At 36.6% G+C, this 23,200-nt stretch overlaps 1 non-coding gene across 1 annotated transcript; it reads left to right on the top strand.

The window, feature by feature from the left end:
- The first annotated feature begins 3,905 nt into the window (after positions 1-3,905).
- Positions 3,906-4,045, top strand: LOC130454196 (small nucleolar RNA SNORA58). Its single transcript, XR_008911869.1, has one exon. It is a non-coding gene; the product is annotated as a small nucleolar RNA SNORA58 (small nucleolar RNA).
- The last annotated feature ends 19,155 nt before the right edge of the window (positions 4,046-23,200 follow it).

Below are 23,200 nucleotides of genomic sequence, written 5' to 3'. Positions count from 1 at the left end.
TTACTTCTCATCCACATTAGAATGGGCACTGCTTGAGGAAAGAGTCTTTCTTCCGCTTTATTTTTATCCCCAGGGCTTCGCAAAATGCCTGGTGTATAGTAAAGACTTAATAAATCCTTCTTGACTTTCGTGGACTGATAGCATCTTCTTATCCTTGGCAATTAACTCTCTAAGACAGTAAGACAGAAGAATTGCTGCTCTAGTCCACAGGAAGGAATTTCTACAGTGGAAGTTCTATACTTTCAATAACACAACTCTGGCCAAAAACAAAACAAAAATCCAATAACCACTGTCTCCAGAAGTTGAACTAAGAAAATTAAAAAGCAACATTATGGTACTTGTTTTGAATGTTGCTTCCATAAATAGAAGCCAAATGGTACAACCAGGCTGTCTTTTTCTTCTCAGAAAGAAATTGATGGAATATAGTCTTTAAGTCCTTTATAATCCCCATAGCCTCATTAGAGGATAACTAAAAAGGTTTGGCTTCCCCTGAGGAAGTTAGTTGTTCTTTATAACACTATATTTTTGTATGAAACTTCTCCCCTTCTTCTTTTCTTCCTCAGATGATCAAATCATATAATATTAATATTACACTTAGCACCTTACTTGGCCTATAGTTGGAGCTTAATAAATACTTGTTCCCTCTCTTCCTTTCCTTCCTCCCAAATCTCTTAAAACATTCTGTTACTCTTATTGTATTGATACAATCATTGGTTGTTTTGGTTGACTGGTAAATCATGGTTAGTTTGAACAATGAAATTAACAGTAGCTTATATTTTTATAACATTTTGCAGGTCATGAAGCTTTACTTGCCACTAGAAAAGAATAGATTTCAAATCAGGAAGAACAGGGTTCAAATCCTAAATCCCACATTTATTTATGTCATCAAGAGCATTCTTTCTCATCATTTTGAGCCTCAGTTCTCTCCTTTGCAAATTAGGAATGATAATATCTGTAATATTTATGTCTCAGGTTTTTGTGAACCTCAAATGAAATAATGAATGATGAATGTAAAAGTTTCATTTAAAAGTATTAGAAGGAGAGGAGAACACTGGGGAAAACTTTTCATAGACCATTTCTTTGATAGAGGTCTCATATCTAAAATATATAATTTTTGTCAAAATTATAAGTTTATTCTTATAATGACTTTTATTAGTCATCATCTAATTGATAAATGACTGAAAGATATGAACAGATTGTTTTAAGATGAGGAAATCAAAGGCATATATAGGTTTCTTAAAATGTTCTAAATCACATCTGAATAAAGAAATGCAAACCAAAACGATTCTGAGGTATCATCTCATACCCATCAGCTTAGCAAAAATGACAAAAAGGAAAAAATGGAGATACTACTACATCATTGGTGAAACTGTGACCTGATCCAATAATTTTGGAGAGCAATTTGGAATTCCACCCAGTTAGTTATAAAACTATGTATACCCTTAGACCTAGAAATACCACTTCTGGGTCTGTTTCCCAAGCAGATAAGGGGAAAAGAAAAAGAACCTATATTTTACAAAATATTTATTTTTGCTCTCTTTGTGGTGGCAAAGAACTGAAAATCAAATGAATGTCCATCATTTGGAGAATGCTAAACAAATTGTGATATGTGAATAGTACTGTGCCATAAGAAACAAGGAGCAGATTAATTTTTTAAAACTTGGAAAGAACTACATGAGATACATGAGAAGAGTGAAATGAATATAATCAAGATACCATTATATACAACTACAGATTTAATATTTGAAGAATAACTTGTAGTGTTCACCTTCAGAGAATGAACTAAAAATGGAAACGTGAGAGACCTAATTTATATATACATATCTGTTTGCTGAATGATGCCTTATATGGGGAGAAATGGGCTGAGATACCTGAAAATATATTCTATTAATAAATGTTTTAACCATAACACTTATATAAATAAATATAAAGAGTATAATATTCATGTTTAACAAATCAATATAGGAAGTAGGGCTAAGAACTACTAACTCAATTTTACAAATAAGGAAAGACATTTTTGATTGTTTTTCAATTGTGTCTAACTCTTTATAATTCCATTGGGGTTTTCTTGGCAAAGTGGTTTGCCATTTTCTCCCCCAACTCATTTTACAAATGAGGAAACTGAGGCAAACAAGGGTAAATGACTTTCCTAAGGCTAAACAGGTAGTTAGTGTCTGAGACTACAAAATTAATTATGATCACTGATTTGTGGCTAGAAGGAACCTCAGAGGTGAATTCTACCTCTTCATACTGCAGATGAGGAAACTGAGGCCTAAAGAAGTTTGACTATTTGATGAGGATAGCACAGATAGTAAGCAAGAGAGCCAGGAATTCAAGCCCAGGTCCTCTGACTTTACAAACAGTACTCTTTATTCGGTAGGGCCAAGCACACACTCAGTATCTTGAGAGGAAGCACTGCAGTTCAGAAATGATCACTCAATCATCAAGCACTCATTAAGGATGTACTGTGTGCTGGGCACTGTCCTTAGTAAGGGGAAAAGAAATACAAAAGAAGCGAACCAATAGGAATTCCAAGGCTAGCAGACATCTGAAATATTTCTTTAGCTTCACAATACGTTGGTTATTAATTTCATGTAGAAATTGCCTGCAATATCCTTTTTCTAAAAATCTTCTGTTGAGGAAGGCATTCACCCCTCATTGCCATATCCATTCCCTTTTTTCTGAACAAGATAACTGGGGTGCAGAGACATAACAAAAGGTTCTCCACTCAATGGTCCAGCTGGGACCAGCATACAGAATTCCTGGCTGCTGGGTGCCATTCTCTGTGTGCTCTACCATATTGTTGCAGCTTAAAAGTAACTGGGACCAGCACATTTAATGGGACCAGCACATTTTTTCCCAACCTAACACTTTTGGCAAATTCCCTGAAAGACTCCTATGGTGGATTTGCTTTTCTCCTGTCCTGCTTATGCATTAAGCATAAGAAATAGGGCAAAGTTTGGTGCAACTTATTTATAACTATTGAGAAATATATGGCACTTTTCATCTACATGGAACTTTGTAAGCAATTAATTAATCACTACAAATGCCTTCATTACATCTTAGAAAGAAATCAGGTCTAATCATTTTCATGGCAAATGACAGACTTTGTCTTTCTATTAATAATGTTAGAGAATTAGAATCCTTTGACTCTAAGAGACCACCAGAAGTAAGATTGTTAGCTGCATCAGAGTTCTTACAGAATGATTTGATTTTCTATATTGATTTTTTTAAAGTAAACATTTTGTCAATAAGAAGTGGCAGGTTGTGAGTTACTGATGATGACTATGGCATAACTGTGTAGACTCTTATAGACATTAGAGAATGGTTATGTCTCCAAATAAAAGTTACAGATTCTGCTTCTCTGAAACAGTATCTATATTTTCTCTTTTGGGACCAATGGAGTATTAGCTCAATCATCATTTGGCAATTCCAAGGAAAGCTCACCCAAATGGAAACTGAATTTATGAGATACCTAAATGACTCAGTGAATAGAGAACTGGGCCTGTGGAAAGGAGGTCCTGGGTTTGAAATTGGCCTCAGACACTTCCTAGTTATGTGACCTGGACAAGTCATTTAACCCAATTTCCTAACCCTTATCACTCTTCTGTTTTAGGATTGATACTAAGACAGAAGGTAAGGATTAAAAAAAAAGAATGCATTTATCAGAACTATTTATAATATTGGAAATAACAATAAATGATGATAATAATGTGTTTGAATGGATCAGGGATTATCTTTAGAATTAGGGAGGCATAAATTCAAATAATCCTTCTGACATATCCTAACTACACGATCTTGGGCAAGTCACTTAATCTTTGATTGTTCTAGGAAACTCATGTTGTAAACAAGGAAACTGGAGCTCAGAGAACTTGGTTCCACGGGTACACAGAAAGGATGGGGCAGTGCATACCAGTAGACCTCATCTGGCTTTATCTCATAGCCAGGTGAGGGGGACAGAGTATGCAAAAGGAAATGTGGAGTGATTTGCCAGATACAGACTGCCAATTTGATGGCTTGGCTGAACTGCATTACTTCCATAGACATTCCCCCTAAGAATCACTGGTCTGGGGCTCTGAGCATTTCCAGCATCTTTTCAGGGCTCTGGGTTTCCTTGGTAGATTGGGAGCCATCACTTACTATCCCCTAATGCATCCAAAGCTTCCCCATTAAGACTCCCACAAATTCTTTTTCTTGGTCTTTGTCTGAGTACTGGGAGTATTAATCCTTTGATTAACCTGTAGATTTCCTCTGAATTCTGAAAGAGAAGGCTTGCTGGTAGAGACTGAGCCTGGGCAAATGCTAATCTGTTCCCCTCACTCAGGTCTAAAAATAAACAAATAATTTTTTTTAATTAAAAAAAAAGAAAGAATGAGGCAAAGCTGGGACTTCAATCGGTTTTGGGACTCTACACCTACTTCCTCTAAAAGAATAAGATGATCAATTTATAAGCATAGTTATAAGGGCATATTTTAGGGGGAAAAAGTGTCATTTTCCCCCACCATCTCTATTGCAGGTAAGAGAATGTAGTAGCTCTGGTCTTATCACCCCTACCTAATGACCTGGCCTTTGGAGAATTTGCCTAGTCTGTTTTGTGAAAGTCACATTATTTTATGAAGGAAGCAGATTTCATCTCAATTTGAGAAAACAATCCCAATAACCCAGAATAGTCTGCTTCATAAAAGAATGTGTTCTCACTCATTGCAGATGTTCAAGCAAAGATTAGATGGCAATTCTTTAAGGATTTATGCTGCCTATGTTTCTCTGATAAACATCAAATTTCCAAGGTCCATAAGGGACTGATTCAAATTTATAACAATAAGAGCCTTGCCAGAGCTGATCAATAGTTATGATATATGAAGAGGCAGGTAGTTTTTAAAGGAAGAAATCCAAGCTATACATAGCTACATGAAAAAATATTCCTAATCATCAGTAATTAGAGAAATGCAATTCTGGAATTCTACCTTTTACCCTTCAGATTGGTAAAAAATGACAAAAAGAAAAAAATGGAGCTATGAAATTGTTTAACCATTCTGGGAGGCAGTTTTAAACTATGCCTAAATCAGCCCTAAACTCTTCATATCCTTTCCCTTTGTCATATTACTGCTAAGCTTATAGCCCCAAAAAGGTGAAGGCAAGAGGAAAATGACCCGTATATACAAAAAATATTTATAGCAACATTTTTGTAATGTCAAAAATGGAAAACTATGGTGGCTGGGATTAATTGGGGGGATGTATGAACAAATTACAATATATTAATATAAATTGAATGAAATACAGTGAAAAGTAAAAAAAATGGCTTTAGAAAAACCTAGAAAGACTTCTATGAACTGATGCAAAGTGAACTTAGTGGAACCAGGACAACAATATATATAATAACAACACTAAAGACAAATAACTTTGAAAGATGTAAGAATAATGATCAGTGCATCAAACATTATTTCAGAGACCCAATGACTAAGGATGCTACCTATCTCTTGACACAAAGGTGATAGAGCCAAGTTGTAAAAGGAGACTTACATTTTTGGACATTGTCAATAAGGTATTTTTTTCACTTGACCATACATATTTTTGCAAGTGTTTTCTTTTTTCTAGTATTTTAGGAGAAGCATGAGAGGGAAATAAAGTCCTGAAGGCAGAAAACATATTTATTTTAAGTGTAAAAGGAGATAAGCTTCGTAACATGAATAGAAACTGAGCAAAACGCAAGATGGTATAGTGAAAGGTACTGACTTTGGGACCAGAAGGTTTAGGTTCAAATTCCAACTCTGCTGTTTACATGGATAAACTTGGACAAGTTATAATTTCTCTATACTTTACTTTTTTTCCTATAAAATAAAGAGTTTGAATTAGAAAATCTCTAAGATTCTTTCTTTCCTATACCCTATTATCCTGGCCCCTTTAAAATGCCTTCTAAATATTAGATTCCAGATTCTATGATACTATCTTCTCATGGTTTCAATACCTACCGGAAAATAAAGGATTGATATTATTCACCAGGAATTCTCCTCAAATATGCCATTTATATAGGTCAGTCTGAGACCCAAGAAAGGTGATGCATTAGGTGAAAGTGCCAGATTCTTTGTTAGTTGTCATTACTTGAGTATAAAAATAGCCTAAGTCTAAGAGCTGTTTTTATAAAAGAATTTAATTAGCCCATCCTGGGACCAGTTCTGAGGTTAAAGCTCCAAGCAATCAGAACTAATCAGCAGCTCCTCGAGTTCCTAGCAATCAGGACTACCCAGGCTGGTATCCTAGTTCCATCTTGTTACCTGCAGGCATAGACCTGTGAGGTCCATAACAAGAGGTCCTTTCTCTCCTGGGAATTCAGCAAGGTCCATCTCCCCAACTCAGTCTTGAACGGGCAAACCCAGAGGGAGAGACATAAACTCACAAACACAAAGGAAATCCCATATACTAACAAGAAGGGAATTCCCCGAAGTACATACAAATTCACCCTGCTGGAAGTAGAAATGAAAAAAAAATCTTGATGAAAATTCTTGACCAAAAATATGTGATCTTGTGTGTCTTTTATTAGCAACCAGAGGTTGGTCGTGTCCATCTGGATTTTGGGCCTCAATTCAGAATTTCCTTGGTTTGTGGATTTAGGTTTAATCCATAGCATTAACAAAGTTATTTGTAGTTGGCAATTAAGTTTTGTGGATTTGTGATGAAGGAGCAATTAATTATCCATACTTAACAGCACTAATGAAATTTCATATAAAATCAAAAGTGAGTCCAGTGTTAGCATTTCCATCCACTTATGAAACAAACAGAAACAAAGTCTATCTTTAAGTCTTTCCTAACCCAACATTTGAGGCTGGCACAGAAAGAATGGGGAAACAAAGGTGGGCAGATACCAAGATAGACACATAAGAAAAGACGAATTTAAATTATTACCAATGTATTTACAGATATTGGTTATCAGTTTTAATGTGGATGTAGTTGATAATAGAAAAAATTAAATAATTTATCCAGCAGTTTTCACATAAGCCATACTATAAAACTGAAGACATGAAGGAAGAGGTTAGTTATAGAGGAGAATATAGATAGGCCATCAATAAATGTATAAAACAGTAGGAATAGTGAATGTTTAGTAGGTTTGGACTAGGTAAGAAAAACAGTATTTGATTTGGGTGTTCTTAAAATATGTGTGAAGCGGAAGCATTGCCCACACTTGGAAAAGTTTTTCTCCATCTTTTTAACGCTACTAATGTTTTCATAGACTAACAGGAGGCCTCATTAGCAATTCTTTGTCATACTATCTGTTCTGGCAAGACCAAAAGAGAGTGTCAAATGAGGAGGGTGGTGAGAGGGGATGAGGGAAGAAAAGCGAAGGAAGAACCAGTACTGGCAAGCCAAATGATATGTGTGTGAAGAAAATATTCCGAGCACTTGAGTAGTTCTGTGATATTTTGCACACGGATGAAAAAATAACTTCCTACTCATTCGATATGATAAACTAATTTCTCCTCTATTATTTGCCTCTTGAAATAAAGTATTACTGTTATTTTGTATTTGTAGAATTTTTATCATATTCTAAAAAGAGCTAATCTTTTAATGATCCTACAAGAGGCAACATAGCATCCTGAATGAAGTCTTGGAGTCAAGAAGACCAGGGTTTAAATCCTGTTTCTGATGCTTAATTAGCTATGTGATCCTGAGCAAATCACATAACTGCTCTGGATCTTAAATAACCTGATAAGAGTAGAAGTTGCAAACGAGTTATAGTCTACATCCATAGAGAAAGTTCAGACCAAAGTACACACACCAAAACATCCAATGATTTGAAAAAGAAAATATATTATTGTCAAAGGAGAATAAACTCTTTGAAAGCAGAAACTGTTTCATTTTTGCCTTCCTTCTCCAGGTCTTAACACTGCTTTGCACACAGTTGGTATTAAATAAGTATGTGTGTTTTTTTTTAATTCCATTGAAGAAGTCTTAATACTAAGTAACTTGCTGGTGGTCTACCTTTGCTCTAAATAGAATCCATCAAAAAGCTCCTACTACAGCACTTAGCAATTAGTAAGGTTTGAATAAATGATCTACACTTTTTGTGAATAAATGAAACAATGCAATTTCCAAGTATTCTGGCCATGTGGTTGGCCATTGCCAACTTTCTGAACTTCTGAAAAAATGATTTCTTCATTTGAAGATTTTTTAGACATGCAAGAATCTTTACAATTCCATAACTTTGAAGAAAATATGTGTGCATAGTATTTATTTTCAAGGGGAAAGAACAGGTGGCAATGTTCAATTAAAAACAACGAGGCATGTAAAGTCCTCAAAACCAAGACTGGAAAAAATTCCCTTTTACTTAGTAGTTTGTATACATATAAAGGACTTTATAATGGGTCTCTGCATCAGGAAGAAATGTTCAGCACCTGGTTGCCCAAGTTCCTTGGAAATTAAGTTACTTGTCAATATGATGTTTCTCTTTAAAACTACATCTCCTGGGAACCCCATTCTACTTCCATTTGACTTCAGGATACATTTTTCTTTATATCCATTTGAAATCATTATTGTGACAAAAGAATAAAATCATTCTTTGAAAAGCAAATGGAAAAGGTGTTTGCTGTTGTTGTTTTTAGTTATCCAATTCAGCTAGTTGTTATCTTCTTAACCCTACCCCACTTCTAAATTCTTTACTAGTGATGGATAACATTGCTTCTCATTTGTTTTATTATCTAAGCAAAGCTTGTTCTCTCCCATCATCCCTCTTTTTCTCTATCTTTGTCTTCTTTTGATACTTCCAAGAAGTGAAGAATATTTTTGCTAAGGGGTTTTTTTAAGTATTTTTCCCCTGCAGCTTTAGATAGGGTCATTCCTTTACACCAGGTAACTAGAGAAGTAAGGAACGATAGAGTGAAAGAGATAGATCTTTAATAATAGAGTAATGCTAGATACCTAGAACTTCCTTCTTCACTCCTATCCCTATGTACTATTATCCCTAATTTACAGAATGGATATTCCTCTTTAGATAGCAGGATATTGACCATAGTGTTATTCCTTTTCAAGGTCCCTTACAAAGTTATCTGTAGAATTCCACCATTAATACTCTCCCAACTCCCATTTATTTTGTCCCTTAAGGTACCAGAGAGCAGTTGACTACTACTTTCCTCACGGCTCTAGTAGCAAACCTGAGGGGCTGAAGTTTCTATTACTGTTTCTCATGAGCCCCCCAATATTGTGTACCTCATTGATTGTCAGAGTTAATAATTTTTTCAACAGTTATTTACTAAGAAGATATAGGAAGAACAAGTATTTAAAGAATCTTCCGAAACTAAGTCTTCACTAACCCATTTCACATGTAAGAGTCCAAAGGAAAAGAGTCTCTAATTTACCTTATGTAGCCAAAAAATAAACACAGCTCTGGGTTACTAGAAATCCTTTTCTCCTTTCTTAGAATCCCTATAAACTTCCACGTAGGAATGACTCTCTGCTTGCCTCCAAGGGATGGTGCCTTGGTGGAATCCTGTAGCTGTCTTTCTTTGATCTATTATCTGTTGGTCTAGAAGTGTGTCTGATTCTTTAAGCCAGCAACAAAACATATGCTGGACAGAATTATTTGTCTTTACCCAATGATCAAAATACTTTACTCATCCTAAACTGATTAAACATTTCTCCACATCTAGTTTGAGCCTATGATTGACTGAGTCGATCTGTGCCTTTAGTGATTGCTTTGATAAGTTTCTATAAAAGCTTTATAATATCAATTACAAATAATCTGAAGAAAAACACAGGACTCTATGATAATCTACAAAAAAAAATGAAGAACCTTGGACCATTCTGAATGAATAAATGAAAGGATGAAAAGCCATTTGTTAAATATTTATTATTTGCTAAACATTAGGGATAAAAATACAAAAATAAAGATGGCTTTTATAGTTAAGAAGCTTACATTTTATTGGGAAAGACCACACATAGGGAAGGAATGCTTGCAGATTGGATCATTTTTTCAGTCTTTAGAGGTGGGAAGATGCTACAGCAAGATGGTTGGTGAGATGATGACCAAGAAGTGAAGCATGATATAAGCCTTCCTGAAATAGTGGGCCATTTGGAAAAAAAGAATGGACCCTATTAGCCTTACTTCTGATTAATTGTATATTTTTAAAATATCAATCTAATATTGTTTCTTATAAATGCCTGTGTCCAGCCAGTTCTTGTGTTGTTTGGGGTACCTTTGTTTTCGGCAAGAAGATCCAATGGGATTCAGGAGAGGGAGAGACCCTTCCTACCACCAGGCTGATCTTACCCTCAGTCCATTATTGGAGAGTTTTGCTCTTTAACTTGGGGCACACACACTAGATATTTCATAACCGCTTTTTAAGTGTAGAATTATCATGAAGGCAAGCCATATTTTATAAATCTGCCTCATAGACATAGCCAAGTTCACATCACTCTATGGCATTTTTACTTACAACCAGATATATTATCTCCCCAGGTAGATTGCAAGTTCTCTAAGGACAAATACTTCATCTCATACTTTTGTTGAATAAGAAAAATTTCCTGCTTCCATTATGGAAATCTAAGATATAATTACTATTACTACCATGACTACCCTCATAGCAACTATAGAGTCAGCAAATAAGAGTGAAAATAAAGCTAGACCAAGAATCAAGGGACAACTAAACTCAAACCTGGTATATTTTGATTAATAGTTAATTGACCATGAGTAAGCCATTTAGCCTCCCTAAGCCTCTTTGTCCTCATCTGCAAAAACAGAGATATTAAGAGTACCATTTGTTTTTATCTCTATCCTCCACTGGGAAGAGGAGGGGCATGTTGCACTCACTGATGAACATTTTGACACCTGGTCATACTCTATTCCAGGGATTCTGAATTCCTATAGACCATCATCCGAACTCCATTCTTTACTTCCCATCATCCAATGCCTTATTCCCATCCCCTTCAGAATGGATATGTAGAATTATTTGAATAGAGTAATATTTTTTCAGGTAATGTTTCTGTATCAAATATTTTGCCTTAATTGTTGTTTTATAAGGGGGGGGAATTATTTAGGTTGGGGAAAGACTAATATAATAGCAAAGCATATCAATAAAATGTCTTTTATAACAGAAAAAAGTAACTGCCTAAAAGAAGTATGAGAAAAGTAAGGAAATAACTGTGACTCCTTCATACTTTACCGACCCTATACACTTAAATATTACATTATTTTGAGGGGAGAGGTAGTGAGGGTAGGGAATAAATAGTGAGATGTTTAAATTTGTCAGAATAATCAGGGAGAGTCAGGGATGAGACAATCTCTGTAAGAATATCCTCATTTAACATTTTTTTAATTCCAGATATTTTTCATATGGAAGCCATTGCTTCTTTAAGATCTTTTCCTATCAGGTCTATAAGGATGTGATATAGGATGATATAGGCTAAATTACCTGAACCTGAAAAGTTCAGTAAACACAACATTAACCAAAATGTTATCTGTCCAGATAGGGCTTTCTAGGCTTTTAATTTGGAATTTGGGTGATTTCTAAGAACTAATCAGTGTGCCTGACAGAACAACCAGCTATAACCAAAGAGGTGAGTCCAGTTTACATTCAACTGGGTTTGATGGTATCTATTTCAACTTTTATTTATAGAGGTATGGCCGAAGACATATAGCTCCTTTGTTGTAAACTGGGAGCCATAATGCAGTGGAATAAAGCAGTGGAAAGAACCATTTCATTTTTGAAAGAGGTTTATTTTTCTATTCCTGGAATTCTGACCACACACCTTCCTCTTGAACCCTGACTAAATTGTCCTGCCAACCCACCTCCATGAGCCTTCCTTGATCATTGAGGGAAGACGAGGGTTAAGCAAGGCAAGTAATTCGTTATACATTTAGTGTTAGAAAGGATCTTGATTTCTAATTCAATTCCCTCATTTTGCAGTTAAGAAAATGGGAGTTCAGAGAGTGAAAATTATTTTCCATGTCAAAGAGATGGGATTCAAACTTGGATCCTCTTGACTCCAAACCCAGGGATGTTTCATTCTTCCCATGTTGCTTACAGTGTAATATATTGAAAGTAGGGAAAATGAGACAAAAAGGCAAAAAGGGATATTTTAAAATAATTGTATATGATATACCATGAGATTCTCACCTTTGCATATTTATTTTATAATAAAATAAGTTGTCATAATAAAAGCTCAAATTCTCCAGTAAATAGTCATATAGAAACCCCAGTTCTCAGATCCTGGCACAGGCACACAAATGCCTCCTCAGCCCTCAGTGTTCTCTCCCTCTGAACCCATGTTTTCTTTATGGTCTATACTATTAATTTGACACTTAACATGTTACTTTATGTACCCTTTCTTTCTGTACCAGAATAAGGCATCTTCTACCTCCTGCTACCAACCCAATCACCCATCTGGGATGTGGAAACTCTCCAGTGAAGAAAAGAGCAATCTTCCCTTCAGTTTCAAGCCTCCCATCTCCTGCCATACCTTTCCTTTGAGGGTAGAAGAGTGTTGCTCTCCGCTTGAAGGTGAACACTCTTAAAACTACCTCCCAATGAGTCTGTATTGCTGAGGACTATAAACCAACCCCAGTTCCTCACCCCTTATCACCTGGTTCCCTGTTGCCATCCCCTTCACCCCCAATCCCTAAATTTCTTCCTAACTCCCCTCAGCCCTTCCACTGTGCCCTTAACTTTCTTCTGACCTTTTCCTCTTCCATTCCTTTTATCTTATAGTTAATCACTGAAACCTAGCTCCCTCTGAGGATATAGTGACATGACTTCCTTGCACATCCTTTCCAGTACTGGTACACCTTTATTCATTCATTCTCTTTACTTAGCCATTGGTCAAAGCAAGAAGTTAGAATATTCTTTGCTCTCCTTTCCCATTTCCAGTTTCTCCTCCTACATCTATTACTCAGTAACTTCTCCTCCTTTGCTATTCATGCAATTCATATCTGCCACCTACTCAAAATCCTGGCAACTATTATTTATAGATGTTAAGATTATTCCCTTTCCTTCCTTATTAATTTTTTGGCTCATAATTACTTTTTCTCCTCTCCAAAATCTGCCTTCATACTAGGGGATTTCAACAAACTTATTTACTCTCTCCCAAATACTCAACACAATTCTTCAATCTATTTACTTCCCATGCCCTTACAACCATACTCTACCTTAGCCACATACAACAAAGTTGATCATACCATTGATCTTGCCATCATCCATAAATATGCCACCGCCATTTTCAAGAATTCCAAAATCCTCTTATCTGGCTATAATCCTTTAGTTTCTGCCTCTTCCTCTGTCTTCCCTTACCAAACCCAATTCTTTATACTGGCTGTGACCTCCACCTCCCTCTTGATTTCTCATTTCTCTCTCAGGCTTGAACTAGCTAGTATCTCTTCTATTCCCCATCTTGACCCTTTCACAAACCAGCTAAACTCTATACTGTCTTCTTCAAAAGAAGTTGAACTAGTTTATGCATACATAGAGAGAGAGAGGAAGGGAGAGATAGACAGAGACAGAGACCTCCCTTATTAACTCACTATCCCTCTCTTTATATCCCTCCTCAAACCTTCCATGGTTCCCCCTCCTCTACTCTCTCAGATAAGAATTTCATCACATATTTTAAGAAAAAATTGGTGGAATAGAGAGACAGAGCAAAAATACATAGACAACATCAGGGCTTCAAAATGGTGATTGGCAAGTGACCCAGAATTCTGTGCAAGGTTTAGTAATAGGTCACTTATCAGAGGCCAGAGTGGTCCCAAGGGCAGAGTCTTATGGTTCCACTGGGAATGAGTTGAGAACAATGAGACAATTACCAGAGGATAAGTGGTAAAACAGCATCTTGCTCATAGTAGGCAAATAATATCTACCGTTGATCTGGTGTGGGTATAGTTCTCTGCCAAGCCGGCTATTTCCTATCATTATGGAGTGCAAAATATCATTATCTTCCATGATTATTATGTACAGACCTGTCAAACATTGGCAAGAGAGAGTGTACTTCTTTCATCCAACCAATGGAGTATTTTTTATTCTGGCTATACAGTCCCAGTGACCATTCTTTAAAGGATTAGAGGCACTTCTCCCTTCACACACCTATTTTCAAACTCTTGTCTTGCCCCAGTCTCCTCAACTCAAGCCATTCCGACCTTGATTTTCTTCACCCAACAGGATGGCAAGTGAGTTCAGTGAACATTCAGCTAATGGTTGTTTTTTGCCTAGTTTTAAGAACACTTAATGGGTTTCTGCCACAGACATGAATATGAGTTCGGCTTTTTTTCTGGTCTGACTTACTTTTTAATCTCCATGCCTTATGTTCCTGTATTTTTTTTCCCTTAACATGCATTGGCAGTAACACTGAATGCTGATGAGCCATTACTTGGTTCTGTCCCAAATATTTTCAGGCTATGGGCATGAGGAACAAGAGGGTCAGGTTAATTAATTAGTCTGGAAGGATTTGAGGAGACCCCCAGGAATCTAGGTTGGTTGAGTCTGTTGGTGTTTTCCCTTCTTTGCTTGGCAACTTTTATTTTCTACATTGAAGAGCCTGACTGAACAAACTCTGCCCATTGCTAAGCTTTCAATATGACCTCCAAATATATGCTTCGTTCAAGATGTGGAGACCATTTTCTGGATTCTAGCTGGGCCAGAGAGACATATGTGTGTGCATATACATATATATACTCAAAATACATAATGTATTACATATAAATATTTTATACATTTCTTCATAATGAACAAAATATAGACATACACCCTAAGTAACATAAGAGAAAACATAAATAGAAGAGGATAGATGAAATTTAGCATGAATTATGTGCTTTGGAAGCACATAATCTCCTTAAGGTTAAAGACCAGGTTCTTTTAATGTATGTGTGTGTATATATATATACACACATGCATACATATTTAATTTACTAAGCACATTGCCAAACCCTCTTTCTGTGCCTTTGTATATGCTGTCACAGTGCCTGAGAGGCCTCTTAGGCTTCAAACTTAACCTCCTAGGCGCTTAGAATGCTAAACTTCCTACAAGGATCCGTTCATGAAGCACCTACTACTTGAACCCTTTCTTAATCCCACTTGGTTTTACTGTTCTTTCCCTCTGAGATTTATCATGCATATATTTACCTGATAACATTATATCAACACTTTTCTGGAATGTATGCTTCTTGAGGACATAGCCGGATCGATGACTTTGTGTTTGTCGCATAAATGCAAAACTTATTTGGAATTATTCAGTGACTCATTTCACTATTTTTTCATAATAGAATGTAACCCAGATGAAACCAATATATAAATAATAGCACACTACCACCCTAAAAGGAATACATACAATCCAGATGCAGCTTGAAACCTATCATTCTTCACTTCATTTCCTCCATGAATTTTTCTCTAGTATAAACAATGTGTGTCTTAATTTACAACATGACAAACACAAAATGTGTATTATATGATAACATACATATAATCTGTCATATTACCTGTATTATTGGGGAGGGGAGGAGTCAGAGGGAAGAAGAGAACATAGTTTACAAAATAACATAAAATAAATATTAAAAATTATATCAACATGTAATCTGGAAAAAAATAAAATTTAAAATTTAAAAAGACTAGATTGATGTAGAGAACTGAAAACTCAAACTATTTACATAATTTCCTTATCACCTGAGTACAAAACAGTTTTGAGGAAGTGTAGACATGCTCTTTGATTGTTGGTTGATAGATCATGATAAGAAACTCAAGAGAACTTCTTTCAACAGAATCAACTTTGAGTCATCCTCAATGCCTACCATTGATGAATATCCTTTTCTATCTAAAGAAATCTCTTTATGTTGACCATTGGAAAAACAATTAATCACACATTGAAATCTTCCAAGGTATTTGCTTATGAAGCCGAGGAGCAATGATCCTTTGAATGCTACTTTTTCCAGGGACTAAAAAAAATGATGATATCAAACAACTCTCAAAAGTACCAAGAAAGTTTTATTCTATCACTAGTATACTATGGGCTCATCATGTCTCATGTTGTGTCACATGGGTCATTTCCTGCCAAGTGTGTCGTCCGTGCCATTCCCGTCACGTGTGTCAGGAATAACACGGGTGGCAGAAAGGACATGTGTTACAAGAACTGCACATGTCTCCGTAAAGGCAATCTTGTCGAGAAGGACACGTGTCAGAAATGGCACACGTGTCAAGAACAGCACGTGTGTCAGGGCACTCTTGACATGACACGGCCCACAGCAGCTGGGAAGTATCTGCGGTCATATTTGAATTTGGATCTCCCATCTCTAGGCCTGGCTCTCAATCCACTGAGCTACCCTGCTGTTCCACACCCCACCCAACATGTGGAAGATTTTTGAAAAAACACATATAGAAGAATAGGTGAAGGGCAATTACGTGGTTCAGTGGATAGAAAGCCAAGCATGGGTTCAAATCTGACCTCAGAGAGCTATGTGACCCTGGACAAGTCACTTAACCCTAATTGCCTACCTCTTATCTCTCTTCTGCCTTGGAACAATACTTAGTATTGATTCTAAGACAGAATGTGAGGATTCACCACCTACCCACCCCCCAAAAAAGAAGAGTATATGCAGATGGCTTGCTATTTTCTTCTTCCATTTGAGCATTTCTTGTCTCAACTCTATGGACTTCTCTGGCTCTAAAGGTTTCTTAGCTTTTTGTGTGCATCCCATAAAACCAGTTTCTTGGGAAAGTTAGCCACCGAAATAATATCATTACATGGACTCTGCTAAATGCTCATTTACTCCACCATTTGTTCCAAAACCCATTTGAAAACATCTTAACTAAATTCCTTGAATTGTTTTGAAACACTAACATGCAAATATCATTTAAAAAAATTAAACTAGAGCTTTATATGGCCAAAGTGTTCTATTATAAATGAACAATGTTGCTAAAACTACTAAATGTGTTAGTCTAATGCATCCAGTTTAAAATGTTCTCAAATTTTCTGTTAAAATTTCAAAAGGAAAAAGGAATTATCTTTTCCAAATTGTAGTATTCAACTAAAGCCCTTGGAATCATAAATTTGGGATCTTGGCTCTTTAGAGCTGGAAGGAATATTGCAGATCATCCCATTTTTGTTTTACAAATGAGGAAACTGACACTCATGGAGGGAAAGTGATTTAACTAACATGACACTGTAAAGTAGTCAGCACTAGAATTTGAATCTGGGTTTATTGATTCCATCTTTATATCTTTCCATTGTATTTCCCTCTTCCCCCAGGTCCATGAGACTGACTTCAGAGCCACTATCTCAGTCCCATTAAGGAATAGCCCGCTGCTCCTCTGAGCTAGGCAGAGCAGTGGGCTTAGGAGGACAAGGCAAGAGGTTAACCCAGGCGTTTATGTTGGCTTAGAGTGCTCTGATTCAATGCCAGGGCCTTGGAGTCTTTGAGCCCAGTTCCCTTGGACCGCAATGATTTGGTAGTTTTGTAGAAAGAAGTCATGACTTGTTGAAGACGAGGCTCATTCCTTCCGTGTTTATTACTGTAACTCAACATATCTTGTCCATCAATCAAGTTGGGAGTAAAACAGCTGGCAATAGCAGGCAGTGTCAATTCAACAACCTCAAGTGTTATTATAAACAATTGAATGCACCCTCCACCCAGAAACCCAATTAGTTCCTCTTAGTATGACTTTAGGTCGTACTAGGGAATTGGATTGGATTTTGTTGTCAACTTCCTGGAGGCCCACATCAAGAGCTCTTCCTTTGAAATGATAAAGCAAGAGAAAGGCAGAGCCAGATTAAAGAGTCAGAAACAGAAATTAAAGAAATAACATCTCAAATTGCAAATGAGATGAGAGAACTTTATAAGACTTATATAGTAACCACACAGGAAAGTCTATAAAGGAAATCAAATCATTCCTAGAAAACTTTTTCCAGTATAGAGTGGATAATGGGATTGAATTATGTAAAAGGAAGAGTAAAAAAGAGTCACAAGAACTCAAGAAGTTAGTGACAGCTTCATAAACCCATAATTTCAATTCCCTAAAGGTTACTGTTGATAAAGATGATAAGGCTCTAAAAATATTCACAGAAGTCCCACCAAGATTAGTTAATTCTGACAATAGCTTTATGGCAGAAGTATCCTTTGTAAATGCATCTAGCTTGAATCCAGATGCTAGTACCTTCCATCCCGCAATGAATGTTATAGCTAAGGAAAAACAAACTGATAATGAAGCTGACATTGCTTTTGGACAAAAAGATTTTCATATTCAAAGTAGTGGTGACATTTCAGATAAATTTGAATCTGGGGATGGAATGGCAGACTTAATAACAACCAAGGATTCAGTTAGTGCCAACATTCTATGGGGCACAGGAGTATCTAGCCAAAGTAACTGCCAAGGTTTAGTTTCATGTTCCATTGAAGACTTCATTGAGAATGAATCAAATCAAGAAGAATTCACTGGGTTAAATAAGCACCTGGAAAAGGGTAGCAAGGATATGGACAATTGGTCATTAGTTATGAACACCTTGGCTAATAAACCAGAAACAAATACATGTTGTTCTGGGGGGCAACATGAAGACACACATCCTATTACTGATGATGCAGAGGGACATGCAGTAGTACAAACCTTATTCCCAGAAGACAATAATAACAATAATAAAATAACAATAATAAATAAAAGGGAATGATTTCTGTCTCTACACAGTCAAGTGGGAAAGAAGATAAACATAAACTCCAGGGGGCAGCTGGGTGGCTCAGTGGATTGAGTCAGACCTAGAGACAGGAGGTCCTAGGTTCAAATCTAGCCTCAGACACTAACCAGCTGTGTGACCCTGGGCAAGTCACTTGACCCCCATTGCCTAGCCCTTACCACTGTTCTGCCTTGGAGCCAATACCCAGTATTGACTCCAAGATGGAAGGTAAGGGTTTTAAAAAAATAAAATAAAAAGCAAAAAAAAAAAAAACAAAAAACATAAACTCCAGACTCGTGTTAGAATAGGATCTATGATTATTAACAGTGAAGAAGATCTGCATAACCGCATACTATCTAGTTTACCAATTCAAAATGACATTCAAAAGCTTAGCAGTGAGAAACAAAAAGAAACTGACTTGATTAACACAGAAGCTGGTGACAAAGGCTTAGATCACAAAGCAAAGCCAGAGTTACCAACACCTGACAATAGTTCACATGGCATCAAACAAAATCCTAAAAGCATAGTGTTTGCATTTAGTGACTCTGATTCAGATTTAGACACTGAATCTGAAGGGATCCCAGAAGGTGTAATTATAATGGATGAAGATGATGTAGAACAAATGCCATATCAGTTTTATAAGCTTTATGAAGAGGTAGATGAGGAAGGGGATGTGTGGGATACAAGTGAAAAGATAGAATACCTCGAACCAGTGCAAACAAGCTCACACCAATACAATGACGAAGAGTTCTTCTTTGGGCACAGAGTAAGTTGCATACCATTAGAAAAAATCTGTGCAAGTTTAGGGGTTGATAATGAAGAGGATTTTATAGACAAGTTGAATGACATGGCGTATGAAGAGATAGACTCTGAATGGGAAGATGGATATTAAGAAACATTTTGTGAACTGGAGAAGGAGATAGAGATACAAAATCTCATTTCTATTCTCTAACTGCAAACACATGACAAGTAACATCCATGCTGTAACAGTGAAACCAAGATTAGTTAGAGTTCCATAGGGTCACATTCTACAGAAAGCCTTATGTGAATGAAGACTAGTCTTGGATAAGCATAAAGAATAAGTTATTCCAGCCAAAGAAGAACAAGTAATTCAACAGCAAGAACACTCCTAAACTTGTAGCCAAATTCCAACTTCATAACTAGGACAGGCACAAACATCTAGAATGCTGGAGAAGCAGGGATTCACATTGGTTGAATCTGTGATAACATGACTTTAACAGCAAGTTGTAGATAAGAACTGAAAGAGGTTATCCATATCTCTCAACCTTCATCCTAAAACAGTCTATACTGGGGGAAGGAAGGGAGAGAGGGTATGCCAGGAAGATATTATTTCCAAGTTTCAGATATTTCACTAGATATAACAATGTGAGCATGTCATTAGTGACTCTACATATACTGATGACATCTGAGAAAAAGTCCTAGTCATGAACAGCAACCTAAATAGCCCAAGAAGAAAGCAATAAGAAGCCTGGTGAATGCTGCGAACAAAGGAAAGCACTGGAGAACAACTAGTCATCATAACACAGAAAAGTGAGCCCTGCACAAGTTGAATTGATTACAGAATAGAAATGCACCACTAAATCCGAAATCTATAGTACAGTCTCTGAAGATATGCAGCCATTAACACAGAATACAAAAGCAAACTCTTGCATTTGAAAGAATAGCAGCCACAATTATCTGCCTGAAATAGTAACAAATCAAAAACAAATCTATCTCCAAGTAATACATACAATAACCAGTCAAAAAGTATGTACAGTAATCATAAGATAGACCTTGTTGAAGAAAAAGAAAAACTTGAAAAATACACTCTTAGGCATAATGCATACACCCATGCAAGAAGAAAAACACAAGGTTGAGCTAACTCACAAGCATGAAGAGGTACTCAAATGCAAATGCTTACCCCATGCATGAAGAAAGATTGATAAATTCTGCATGCGTGAAAATTTCAACTCGCTTCCATTCAAAAGGAACTTTTCACTCATACTTACATACACATGTATAAATCTCACACACATGCATTGTTCATGGTTTGTTCATGTGTTCCTGGGTTCCTGATTGTTGCAGTGTATCCTGATTTGAAGGACACTAGTCTTCAATCAAGTCTAGACTATGGCAAATGGCATGCAGACCAGACGAAGGACTAGAGTGGAAAGGAAGAAAATTTCTTCAAGCAACGTGACTGGAAATGGAAGGACTTTGGAACTGTAAAATTTGGAATTTTTGGCCATGAAGGTTATGTAAGGAAGTGTCATACATGTGAACATCACAGATATTTATGCATGCACATCCTACATGACAAAGTAAAATATTTTCGTGGAATGGGTATGTATACAACATGCACAACAACATATGAACACACTGATGTTAAATTCTATGGAAAATCCAAATGGACTTTTCTGCATGAGTTTGCACAGAAATCTACAAGGATGTACATATGTAAATTGTATGTACACATGTAATTACTAAGTTACTAACAAGCTAACTATTAGAGTAAGTTTCATTAACAATCTAACTACTAACGATAGTGATAGTCTAGTGAATTGGTCTAAGGCTTAGGAAATAGAAACATAGAAGTCTGTAGTATAGAAGTTAGATTGTATTTTGATTGTAGGTTAGCATTTGTTAATGTGAAGAAGAATTTCTTAGTAAATTTATAGACATTAGGAATTAGAATATTTGCATGTTCAACATGTTATTGAAATTGTAATGATTTGGAAATTGTTACTTATTGTGTTATGAAAACTGTTTATGTAATTCCCCTACCTAGACCATTTTGCTATGACCCATTCTTAGCTTAGTATTTAGATAGAACAGCTAAGATAAGTTTAGGATTTGTTATTGGGGAGGGGGGTAAGAGTATATTTCAGATAGCAAAGAGTTAAGATAAAATTATTATTAATAAGGTAAGTAGCATTAAAAATAAAATGCAGGTTGAATTTTATTTGGCTAATAAAAGGGGGGGGGGTTTGTAATAGAGATATGAGAGAGAGAATTACCCAGGATTCCTATGGAATGTCCCAGGTTAGTGGCAGTTGGAGCTGGGGGAGGGGCTTTTTTGTGTCTCTGTGACTGGGACTGGAAGTCACTCTTTTCCCTGGAGGCTTTGGCTGGCCACCCTAAGAAGAGAAAACTGAGCTTTTGTGTCTCTGTGTCAGAGACTGAAGTTACTTTTTCCCTGGAGGTTTTTGGTGGACACTCTGAGACTGTCCACCAAAAACTACTTGGCTTTTGGACTTTGTCTCTCTCCTCCTCCTCCAACTCCGAGCAGTCTTTTGGTGTCTCTGTGTCTGGGACTAGAAGTCATACTTTTCCCTGGAGGCTTTTAGCTGGCCATACTAAGTTTCCGGTTCTCTGGCATTGAAGAGTTGAAGTTGACCAGGGAACTTTTTGGTCTCTGGGTCTCTGAGTGGGGGACACACATTTACTCCCTGGAGGTTTGAAGTTGGCTGAGAGACTTTTGTGAAGCTGACTTGGCTTTTGGACTCTGGTGGAGCTGACTTGGTTATTTGAAGTTCTCTGACTTTGGACAGTTGAAATTGACAAGAAGGAGAAACCTAGCTGAAGAAGAAGAAAGAAGATCTTAAAAAGCCATTGTTTTCCATCTCCCTGTCTAATAGTCACAATTTGTGACTGGACTACTTTCTCAATTTTACCTCAGTTAGACTAGGGACTTTCTCATCCCCCTTACCTCAGTTTCCCATCCTGTTATCCCAATAAACCCCTTACCTGAGAAATAAATTTAGAGTATTTTATAATTTGGGGGGGGGAGGGAAAATTGGGAGGAGAAGGGTGGCAGTTGGAGCAGGGAGGAGGAAGTGAGGGAGGAAGGAGGTTAGGAAATAGATCAGCCATCATTAGGGATCAATAGGCAGATTCCCCCAGAGCAGTGTCCCCTGTGTACCAACATCCCTGTGTGTGTGGCATCCCCCAGCATCATTTCTGTTCTACCTCCATTACCAATAAGCAGCCTCAGGTTCCCTCAGCAGTTTCAGGTTCCTGCAACAGTCCTCTCTCTAGTCAAAGCCAGAGATCAACATCCATTGATGAAGAAACAGGCTCACCATCAGTTTGTCCCCTCTAGTTCAAGAAGTAAATAGCTTCCTTCAGCTTACACTCTTTATTACAATAATTTATGTTTTTTTAATGTTACTCAATAACATTTTATTCACTTTCATGACTAAATTGCATTTCCATTTTGATGCTCATTAAGTGATTTTATTGACTTATACCTGGAAATATTTACGAGGAATAGGAATGTATTATGGTACTGAACCCTCATAACCTAAATATTTAATTTGGGGGAGGATTACTTTTTTTCTCCCTATCCCAATAATTGGAGGGCAGGAAGACAGTCCTGAAAAGATTCTTTTGGAAAAAAAGAAAATGACTTCCTCACTCATAGGTGCAAATGAAGGACAAGAAATAATGGCTTTTTACCACATGTACATTTGAAGATATTGATAATGCTTAGTTTAGACAAGAAATTACTTCTCCAGTGTTCTGACTTTTAGATATTTTTAGGAATATCATATAGAAGAGGGATCATTTTTTT

The sequence above is a fragment of the Monodelphis domestica genome, chromosome 4, assembly GCF_027887165.1.
Source record: "Monodelphis domestica isolate mMonDom1 chromosome 4, mMonDom1.pri, whole genome shotgun sequence".
In the NCBI taxonomy this organism is placed as follows: Eukaryota; Metazoa; Chordata; class Mammalia; order Didelphimorphia; family Didelphidae; genus Monodelphis; species Monodelphis domestica.
The sequence above is the reverse complement of the archived record's forward strand: the minus strand, read 5'-3'. Positions and strand labels throughout refer to the sequence as shown.